Source organism: Silene latifolia, chromosome X, assembly GCF_048544455.1.
Source record: "Silene latifolia isolate original U9 population chromosome X, ASM4854445v1, whole genome shotgun sequence".
In the NCBI taxonomy this organism is placed as follows: domain Eukaryota; kingdom Viridiplantae; phylum Streptophyta; class Magnoliopsida; order Caryophyllales; family Caryophyllaceae; genus Silene; species Silene latifolia.
Window position 1 is genome coordinate 301,533,165 of NC_133537.1, and position 10,579 is coordinate 301,543,743.

Consider the following 10,579-nt stretch of genomic DNA (forward strand, 5'->3'; position numbering starts at 1 on the left):
ACTTTTCCCAGGCCGTCCCAGCGCTTCTTTGTGACGCGTGGCTGGCGACGTCCCACTATGCTAGGTGCTCGCACTTTGCTTGCTTCCACTCTGCCTATTCGTGGTTCTTGGGGGTGAGTGCGCTCTTCTAGGTACTCTACCTAAAGACCCTTTGTAATACTACGGTTTTTCCTAAATCTGGTACTCGGCCGAATAGGGCTTACTCGGCCGAGTAGGTGTTTCGTGTGTTTCTGGACAGTTTACTGTCTAGGAATACTCGGCCGAGTATGGGAATACTCGACCGAGTAGAGGATACTCGGCCGAGTATACTCTATACTCGACCGAGTATCCGGTCTGACAGGGTTTATTTCCGCGGTTAAATTTAGAAAGGATTAGAATTATTTAAGACACGTTAATCAGTTTCTAATCACTTTTACAAAACCTAAACAATACAATGTAACTCTAATCCTATCCAAATCTCTCTCAAGTGCGTGAATTGTTAGCAAGTCTTCTTCATCATTCATTGTATCGTTGGTGTCGGTAAGTCCTTGATTTCATTAATTCCATTGATTGATCTTTTAGGGTTTGCCCTAATTTGTGATTTGGAGGAAAATGGTTTTTGCATATGGCAATTGGAGTTTATGTGATTGTTGTTAGGTGAGGAATTTGTAGAGGAGCCTTTCTAGCTTGCGTATTTGTCTCATTGCAGTTGTGCTAAGGTAGGGTTTCCCTACTCGGTTTACTGTTTAATTGATTTAAGATTGTGTTGTAATTGTTTGTACGATTGATGTTGTGATTATCTGCTGATTGTTGATTTGGAGTTGGGTGTTGGAGTTGTGATGGTTGATGGTGATGTTCGCGAGGTGCGTCCTCGGCTGAATGGAGTCACTTGCGGGAGTGGCTTCACGCCCTAGTTTTGCCCTCTGTGGAACCCGCCACAGGAGGGGATGTGCACATTAATGGACAGGGTTATTCGCTCGTTGATGAGCGGGGGCTTAGGTGGGAACGGCTGCGGTCCCCCACTGGCAGGGCTACACACTTTAGTGTGTAGTTAGTTACATGTGTGATTGGAGTTGGAGGTGGAGGATGATCAGCTGCTTGTCTTTTCGTACTTGTCTTATTTTGATTATGCAGTAAACTGGCCCCGTTGTTGTTTTATAAAATCTGTGGTGATCCATTCGGGGATGGTGAGCAGATTGTGACAGGTGATGATGTCTGCTAGCTATGGGGACGAGATGGGGAGTCATCACGCGAGTCTAGTTGCCCCTGTCATGAGTTTATTATTCAGTTGTAGTCGTTGAACTTTAGTAACACTTGTTTTGGTTTGGATTTTGGAATATGTAACCATTTAACTATTCATACTTTAATTATTGTGTTTTGGATTGGTAACTTTGATATACTAACCTCGGGCAACCAAGTTGGTGACGGTCTCTCATGCTAAGGTGGTCCTGGTAAGGCACCTTGGTATGTGGGGTGTCACAAAGTGGTATCAGAGCGACGATTCTGGAACCTAAAACTAATGAACCCAATGAACTTAGGGTGTCTAAATAAAATGAACCCGGGGAGAGTTGTTTGGAGCTACCGCAAAGACTTGGGAGACGTCCCGAAGTCGCATTGAGGCCCTTACGATCTTAAGCCGGTCACATGGGGGAGTCTTGGGAACTGTTGTATGTTGAGTCATGTGTCTGTGGTACTTGTAACTTGAATCTTGTGAAATGGTTGGATGAAATGATGAAACAAGGGGAACATGGTAGTATTTGAAAGGTGCATTGAGAATTTGTCTATGTTAGATCTTGAGCATGAAATATGTTGAGCATGTTAAATGTTTACTATGTGGCTTTCAAAGGGGTAGTTGTGCATATGTATCTATCTTGATAGAAAGGCATGTTTACGTATGATAGTGATAGTTCAGAGCTCGTTTTTGGCATGACTCGGTCGATCAGGGCGGGTACTCGACCGATTAGGGCATACTCGGCCGAGTAACTGGGCACTCGACCGAGTGTTGTTTGTTGTATAACTGGCAGTAGTTACTGGTTGTGATCACTCGACCGAGTATTAGAGCATACTCGACCGAGTGAGGCATACTTGACCAAGTATCGTCCATACTCGACCGAGTATGTTTTCTGTGTTTTGACGTTGGCTACTGGAGTGGAACACTCGACCGAGTATTTGTAATACTCGACAGAGTAGTCCATACTCAATCGAGTATCTCACCATACTCGGCCGAGTACTTCTTTGGCGGAGGGTCATGTTTATTTTGAGCCGTAGGCTATGTGCTTACGTTTCCTTACTTTTATCAGCTCAAAATGCCGCCAAAGAGGTCAGCCGCGTATATCCAAGCATCTGAGATGACCACAGATGAGGTAGCCCGTATGATCGAGCAGCAGGTAACACTCCTAGAGGCTCTTAAGAATGTGAGTAAGGGGGCTGAGAAACCGATGGATGCTACCCACCTGAGCACTATCATTGCCCGCTTCAACCCATCAACTTATGAGGGCACCGGAGAACCTAAGCTGCTTGATAACTGGCACCGTGAGATGGAGAGTCTCCTTGAAGTTGTGAAGCGTCTGCCGGAGTTAGCTGTTGAACAGGTAATGTACTACCTGAGGGGTGAGGCTGCAGTGTGGTGGCAGAACGTGAAAGAAGATGTCAGAGCATACTATAGGGATGAGGGGCTCGGTGTTATACTGTGGTCAGTTCTGAAGAGCGCTATGAGGGAGCAATTCGTGCCGGAACACATCCGTCACAAGTTGAGATCCGAGTTTAATTCTCTCACCATGTCTAATGACATGACAGTTACAGAGTACTATCACCGGTTCCTTGAGTTGTCACGCTACGCAGAAGACATACAACTGGGGCAACGAGGTTTGGCTCTTCGTTTCGAGAAGGGGTTGGCACCCAAGATCATAAATAGGTTACCAGCTGGGGTCATCACCGACCTGAATGATGTGTACTCGAGGGCTGGGCAAGCTGAGAGGTTGGTGGATTTATCCAAGGAGGCTACGGAGAGAACCACCACTGAGAAGAGGAAAGCAGAGAGCGAGAGTGGCAATCAGTCGGGCCAGAAGAAGAGCAACTATGGGCAGTCTAGAGCTTTTTTCTGGAGGAGCTGGGTTTTCGGGGGGGGGGGATGTCGAGCATGGGGTAGAGGTGGTGGTAGGAGTGTTAGTGACAACTCCAACCTTACTTGCTTCAACTGTGGAGGAGTGGGTCACAAGAAGCACGACTGTACCAGTGCCAGGGTTGGAGGGGTTTCAGGAGCTTATCAGGGGAGTTTTTCTGAGGCTCCGAGTTAGAGTTTTGCTAGCAACAGGCCGTCTGGGTCTTGGGGTAACCTTGGAGGACAGAACAACAACAATGGCGGCTTCAACCGCAACAGTGGAGAATCCTATCAGCGCCCGAACAACATTGTGACACAGAACTCGGCAGCTAAGCCGACTACTTCAAACACCTCGGTTCAGGGTGGAGGTCAGAAAAGCAGCGGGAAGCTCTTCATGATGGGCAAGCAGGAAGCTTAGAATGATGCTCAAGGTACCTTTATTATTCATAGTACACCGTCTTTTGTTTTGTTTGACTCAGGGGCAATCCATTATTTTGTGTCTAAAGGTCATGCCTTGTCTATGGGTTTGGGGGAGTTTGAGCTTGTAAAAGATGATGTGTTTATACCTTCTGGAAAGTCGGTGTCCTGTGTTAAGTTGTATATAGATGTGTCCATGGTAATAGGAGGGGTGGACTTATCGGTCAACTTGTTAGAGTTTCCTATGGATGGGTTTGAGGTCATCGTCGGGATGGATTGGTTGGGTAAGTATGATACTAAGATAGATTACCGACAAAAGAAAGTATCTTTAAAGGGTCCCAAGGGTGTCAGGGTGTCTTATAAAGGGTTTGTAGTGAGGTCAAAGTATAAGTTCATCGTTGTAATGACCTTAAAGTCATGTTTGAGGAAGAAGTGTCCCTTGATCCTTTGCCAAGTGAGAGATCGGCGCGCGGAACAGCTGACAGCATCTGATATACACGTGGTTGGAGAGTTTAGTGATGCTTTTCCAGATGAGATACCGGGGTTACCACCTAAGAGAGATATCGACTTCAATGTGGAGCTTTGATAGGCTTATCGCGTACCTATGCAAAGATAATTACCCTAGACAACAAGTTAATGTAGCAATAGTGGTCGAACACAAGGAAACGGGAATTACTTCGTGAATTGCTATGGGTAGATTTTTATCAAGGTCGATTACGATTTGGGTTGGTTTGATTGTTTGGTGATTAATAACAATAATGATGTAAATTATATAATAAAAGAGAGTCTAAGGGGTTCGGGTCACTCATGCAAAAGTAAACATATGATCATGATAAATTCGGTACTAATAACATTGTCAATTGCTTAGGCTTAAAGATACCCACCTTGCGGCATTAGCATCAACCATAGACCGGGTCCTAGAGAAACTCTCGTCCATAACTAGGTCGTCCTACTATACATGCTTAGTCTAATTCAATTTCGTGCCTCTCGAATTATAGAATGAATGAACAAACTTAATCATTTGAATAAGGCCTTAAACAAAGATTAAACGTAACAAAGCAAGCATGTGATAGAAGCAATATGAACAATATTATTATTAACTTATTCTATCATGTTTTTATATTAAATTTATGCATGGCTCCCCTAGCCCTTAGACTAAGAGATTTAGCTACTCTTATTAAGATGTAAGTTGTAAACTATATTAAGAGAAGTGATAAACATGATTGTATGATCTAAACAAATTAGGTGATATAACATGTAAAGGAAATTATGCTAATGAATTGAGACTAATAATAAACTAAATAGCAATGTAAAATGTAAACTAGAAATAGAAATACCTTAATAGAAATAACTTGTATGGAAGAAACAAATAGAACTAAATGCTTGAAATCGAATTAAGAACCAAATGTTTAAGAACTACAAGATTAACTAATTTGTAAACTAATATGAAAACTATCGAGAGAAATATAATGCTTAAGGCTTTGAAGAACTAAAATGAGACGTAAAAATTGGATGCCCAAGACCTTGGAACACCTCTCCTATTTATAGGAGAGGAGAAGGAAACGTAAGTTTCCTAAATGCATGCGGCCCCGATCGGGGTTAGGTGGCCCCGATCGGGGTCGTGTGTTTCCGGGTATTTTCTCTTAATTTCTCACTTAATTGTTTGAGGAATCCTAAGTGCGTGATTAATGACCCTTAATGCACCCGGGTAAATGCTTCATCTAACATCTTTAGAGCTCCCAAAAAGCATCCTAAGCATGTTGGAATCTTATGCTTTCCACCTTGACTTGGATTTGAGCATTAGGCTTTGACTTTGATTGTTGGCAACATTTGCATTACTCATATTAATCCATCAATTTCTCCATGCAAAACCCAATCCAATGCTCCATGCTTAGTCCAACACTTGGTCTTGATTAGCTTAGTGAACTTGGTGTATAAAATGATAGGAAAAAGCCTCTAAATGCTTAGATTCGTACAAAACCGTAACAAACACAACAATACACCTAGGACAACAAATATTAGCTTATGACACTATGATAAGTGCTAAATATCAAATAAAATGGAGCTAGTATTGGGGATGAAAGTATACAAAATATGCACTTATCAAAATCCCCCAAGCTAAACCCTTGCTTGTCCTCAAGCAAGAAACCAAATCCCAACAATTGCACTATCCAAACAAGCTATGCAAAATGATTTAAAAACCCGAATCAACATGGGCAAAGGACAAAGCATAACATGGATGAGATTTACATGACGGCATAGCATGGAAAACTTGAAATGAACCATTAAGCTCTTGCATGATCTTTTGACTTTTGGACTCTTACGGGGCACTCAACTCCTTTTATGTGAAAGGACAATTTTGTGAATAAACACTCAACTATCCTCGACTTATAATAATGTGCCCGCAATCTAATATGGTAATCAATCAAAACTAGTAAGCCAAAACAATCAAATGCAAGCATGATAAAGAAGCCAAATGGGTAGGAAGAAGGCAATAAACATGGGTAAGAAGGGGGAACAAATGAATTATGGTAATGTGGAGCTAAGTCAAGCTAGCAACTACCAAACTGTAAAGGTGCTCAATCCCAAGTCCAACCCAATTTTGCAATTCAAATCATGAGAAAATCCTCCAAAATGTATGAATAATGCTTGAGAATTTCTCACATCTTTTCTTCTTCTCTTTTTTCCTTTTCAATGCATACTTCTTTTTTCATTTTCATGCTTTTTCTCATTCATTCATTTTTTTCCATCTTCATTTTTTTCATTTTCTTTCATTTTCCAATTTCATCACTTCAACTTTTTCATTTTTTTTCTCTTCTTTTTTCTTTCTTGAGCATTAAGACCAAGCTCACATGATATTCAAACTTTGAAACAAATCCCAATTGAGCACCCAAACAAGACCAAACAAGCTACTAGCTCAACAAGGTAGGCAAGTTATAATGTAGCTAGGGAAAATTGTTTGTGAAGGGGTCAAGAAGGCAATTATATTCATGTGAATGGCTCCAAAATGCTATAACAAATGAATGCATGCTTACCAAGAGATGACATGAAAATCATACTTGTGCGTATTGATGAAACACACATCATAAGGAGACACCTACACTCACCTAAGAGAGACCGGATATGGATGCACCGGTCAAAAGAGGCTCTACCTTACCATTTTGTAGCTTGCCAAAAGTCAAGATCAAGCCTATTTGGTTCATTTTACATCTCTCACCTACTATGTCAAGACATCCCCATGTAGCTAATATCCCAACATGAAAGAATAAATCATTAGCAATAAGCCATTATTAGTATAAGCAAAAAGGAAAGTAGGCTACAAGCAAGCACAAAGCAAAAATTTCTCTCAAAAATTTTCAAATTTTTCAAAAATTCTACACTACATGCTAACTACACTATATGCAAATGCAATATCTCCCCCCAAGCTAAACATCACATTGTCCTCAATGTGCCAACAATTCATAATACCCAATCAAACCATAAAAATGGCTCAAAGCACAAACAAGAAGGACTAGAGGTTATGTTTAATGGGATGCAAGATCTAAACTAAAATGCAAAGCAGTTAAAACTTACTCGATTTGCCAATCTCCCCCAAGCTAGCATGAATTCGGGGGGATATAGATGTTTCTTTGTGATCTTTAGTGAAGAAATGTGAAGAAACGAGAGAGAAAGGAGGAAATGAGTACCGTCGGGTATGCTTGAATGATAGAAAGAAATCTATCTTTTTTTTACCCGTAAAAAGAAAAGGCCAGAAAGTCACAGAACCACGACCCCGATCGGGGCCACCAACCCCGATCGGGGTTGACCTCCTCTTCGGCTTTTTGACTTTTTCCGCGTTTGTTTTAATTCCTCCTCGTTTCTCGAAAACCACGTCCCCGAACGGGGATCTTGCATGGGGCTGCGTGCCATATTCACTTCTAAACCTCCTTTCTTCATTTTCACCTAAAAATCACAAAAAGAAACATCGTCAAGTCGAACATTTTATTACTAATCTACAAAAAACAATAAATTGCAGAAAATTAAAAACAAAAAGAAATAAAAGCAATAAAAAGCTTGGGTTGCCTTCCAAGAAGTGCTGGTTTAACGTCCCGCACGACGTAAGAAGCTATTTGATTCAAGTTTGGTACTTGAGCTTGCCACCAACTGAGCTCCATTTCATAGCTAACTTTGCATTCCGCAACCATTTGAAATTGTTCAAATAAAATTTCCTTTTCCTCTTGGCACTCCTAGCATTAGTGCCTTTAGCATCGTCACCTACAAAACAAACAACACCTATATCGTCCTCTAACGGATCCATTAGTGAGGATCCAAGCATAGTAGAGGCATAAGAAGAGTCCACAGTGCTAAATAAATAACAAGACTCTTGTAACATTGGGCTTCTAATGGTGTTGTTTTTGCTAAAGGAAACCCGGTCATCACCCACTTCCAACGTCAACCTCCCATTTTTCACATCAATTAACGCACCCGCGGTGCGTAAAAATGGCCTACCCAATATAATTGGGGTTTGTGAGTCTTCGGGCATATCGAGTATGAGGAAGTCAACGGGTATGAAAAACTTACCAACTTTAACGGGAACATCTTCTAAGACACCTAGAGGTCGCTTTAAAGAACGGTCCGCCATTTGCAATGTAATACTTGTGCATTTTAAAGCACCCATGTTAAGTTTTTCACAAAGGGAATAGGGCATGACACTTACACTAGCACCTAGGTCACAAAGGGCCTTATCAATGGTATATTTGCCTATAGTGCAAGGAATGGAATAGCTACCGGGGTCCTTAAGTTTCGGGGGAGACTTGTTTTGTAAGAGTGCACTACACTCTTCGGTGAAAGCAATGGTCTCAACCTCATTGAAGGATCACTTCTTTGAGAGGATTTCCTTCATAAACTTTGCATAAGAAGGGAATTGGGTAAGCAATTCCATAAATGGGACGGTGACTTGCAAATTCTTACAAACTTCCAAAAATTTAGCAAACTTACCTTCCTCCTTGTGCTTTGCTAGACGATGGGGAAATGGTACTTGAACAACTTCCTTGGGAGGAGCATACTCCACATCTTTCTCATTTTCATTGTCATTGGGAACACTCACCTTTGTTGGAACGGCATCACTCTCCTTAGCATTAGGAGAGACTTCTTCAACAATCACCTTGTCATCATCTACGGGCATAGGAGACCCAACATCTTTGGCATCAAGCTTGCTCTTCCTCTTTAGCATCAACAATCGATGAGGAAATGGTACACGATCTCTAACAATAGGCTCTTCACTAGCCTTCTTTTTGTCATTTCCCCCAAGCTTAGCCTTTTTAACAACCACCTCATCATTCAAAGTCATGGATGGCCCATCATAGCTTGAACCACTTCTCAAGGAAATAGAATTAACAGTTTCATGTGGTTGCTCACCTTGGGGAGGTAGTTGACCGTTCTTCCTTTGAGAGCTAGAGGCGGCTAATTGAGCCACTTGTTGTTCCAACATCTTGACCGCGGCACTATGAGCTTGATCATTTTTTTGAATTTGAGTCAATAATTCCCTTTGCATTTGGATTATCATGCCCTCGAGCTTACCAACTCCTTGATTGTTTTGTTGGCCATTTTGTGGTGGATTTTGTTGGTAATTGTTTTGTGGGGGCCTTCGTTGATTTTGATAACCCGGCGGAGGGATATACTTTTGTTGTTGAGGAACATAGGCATTTTGTTGTGGTGGGGGTTGATGGTTAAGCACATTATTGCTATTGTAAGACAAGTTCGGATGGAATTTTGAATTCGGGTTATAAGTGTTGGAAAATGTACCCGGTGGATATGAACTTTGTCTAAAAGCTTGAAAAGCATTTACCTCTTCCATAGGAGCTCGGCAATGAGCGGCATAATGACCCGCACCTCCACATCCATCACAAACGATGATTTGGCTTGTTGTAGACACAACATTGAGTTGTTGGATGAAATCTTTAGCATCTCTCTCCGCCAATTGTTGTTGGAGTAAGGCAATTTGAGCTAGCAAAACAGAGTTGTTGGAGGATTCTTCTTTACCTTTGGATGGCACAACTCGGGAATTGACATATTGGGCATCATGGACCGCCATAGATTCGATCGTAGCATGAGCAAGGTCGGTGTCAATTTGATCAAACCGCCCATTGTTGGCGGAACCAAGAATCCTTCGGGACTCGGCACAACATCCATTGTAGAATGTTATTGCTAGAAACCAATCATCTAACCCATGATGTGGGGATTGCCTTTGAAGTTCTTTGTACCTCTCCCAAGCTTCATATAAGCTCTCAAGAGCTTGTTGACGGAATCCGGTGATTTGGCTCCTCAAAGTTTGAGTTTTCTCCGGTGGAAAAAACTTTTGGTAAAAAGCAAGAGCCAATGTCTCCCAATTGGTGATTCCCAAGGTGGTGCGGTCAAGGCTATTGATCCAAAGCTTGGCCTTGTCCTTCAAAGAGAAAGGAAAAAGTATTTCCCTTATTTGGGCTTGGGTGACGCCCGTTTGGCGGATCATGGAGCAATAGTCACAAAAATTTTGCACATGCAAATTGGGATCCTCCAAAGGACTTCCTCCAAATTGCTTTCTCTCCACGAGGCTAATGAAAGCCGGCTTGATCTCGAATTCCAGCGCGGTGATTTGAGTGGTTGTGATTCCGGCCGGAAGCATGGTCGCGGTGGGCTTTGAGTGATCGGAAAGTTTCGCCATCTTTTTGGTAGTAGATGGTGATGGTGGTGGAGTTGATGAACAAGAAACCTCCTCCTCTTCAAGAACCTCTAGATCGTCTAAGTAAGACTTTCTAGCACTTTCAACTTGTATGGGAGAAGTGGCTTCTTTCACTTCCTTCCAAAAACGTCGTCTTCTCCTAAAGGTTTTTTCGGGCTCGGAATCCGATGAAAGGAATTCTCCACTACGAGAGGACCTGGGCATAAGACAAAAATTTCTAGGAAAATGATAAGTAACGGTCTCAAGGAACAAGTGTTCCCCAAGACAAAATAAAACAAGATAAAAATCGACAATTCAAAATGTAATAAAACCGTTTCCCCGGCAACGGCGCCAAAATTTGATAGGCTTATCGCGTACCTATGCAAAGATAATTACCCTAGACA

At 41.9% G+C, this 10,579-nt stretch overlaps 1 non-coding gene across 1 annotated transcript; it reads left to right on the top strand.

Moving 5' to 3' along the window:
- Window positions 1-9,699: 9,699 nt before the first annotated feature.
- On the top strand, window positions 9,700-9,806 carry LOC141624733 (small nucleolar RNA R71). Its single transcript, XR_012534538.1, has one exon. It is a non-coding gene; the product is annotated as a small nucleolar RNA R71 (small nucleolar RNA).
- The last annotated feature ends 773 nt before the right edge of the window (window positions 9,807-10,579 follow it).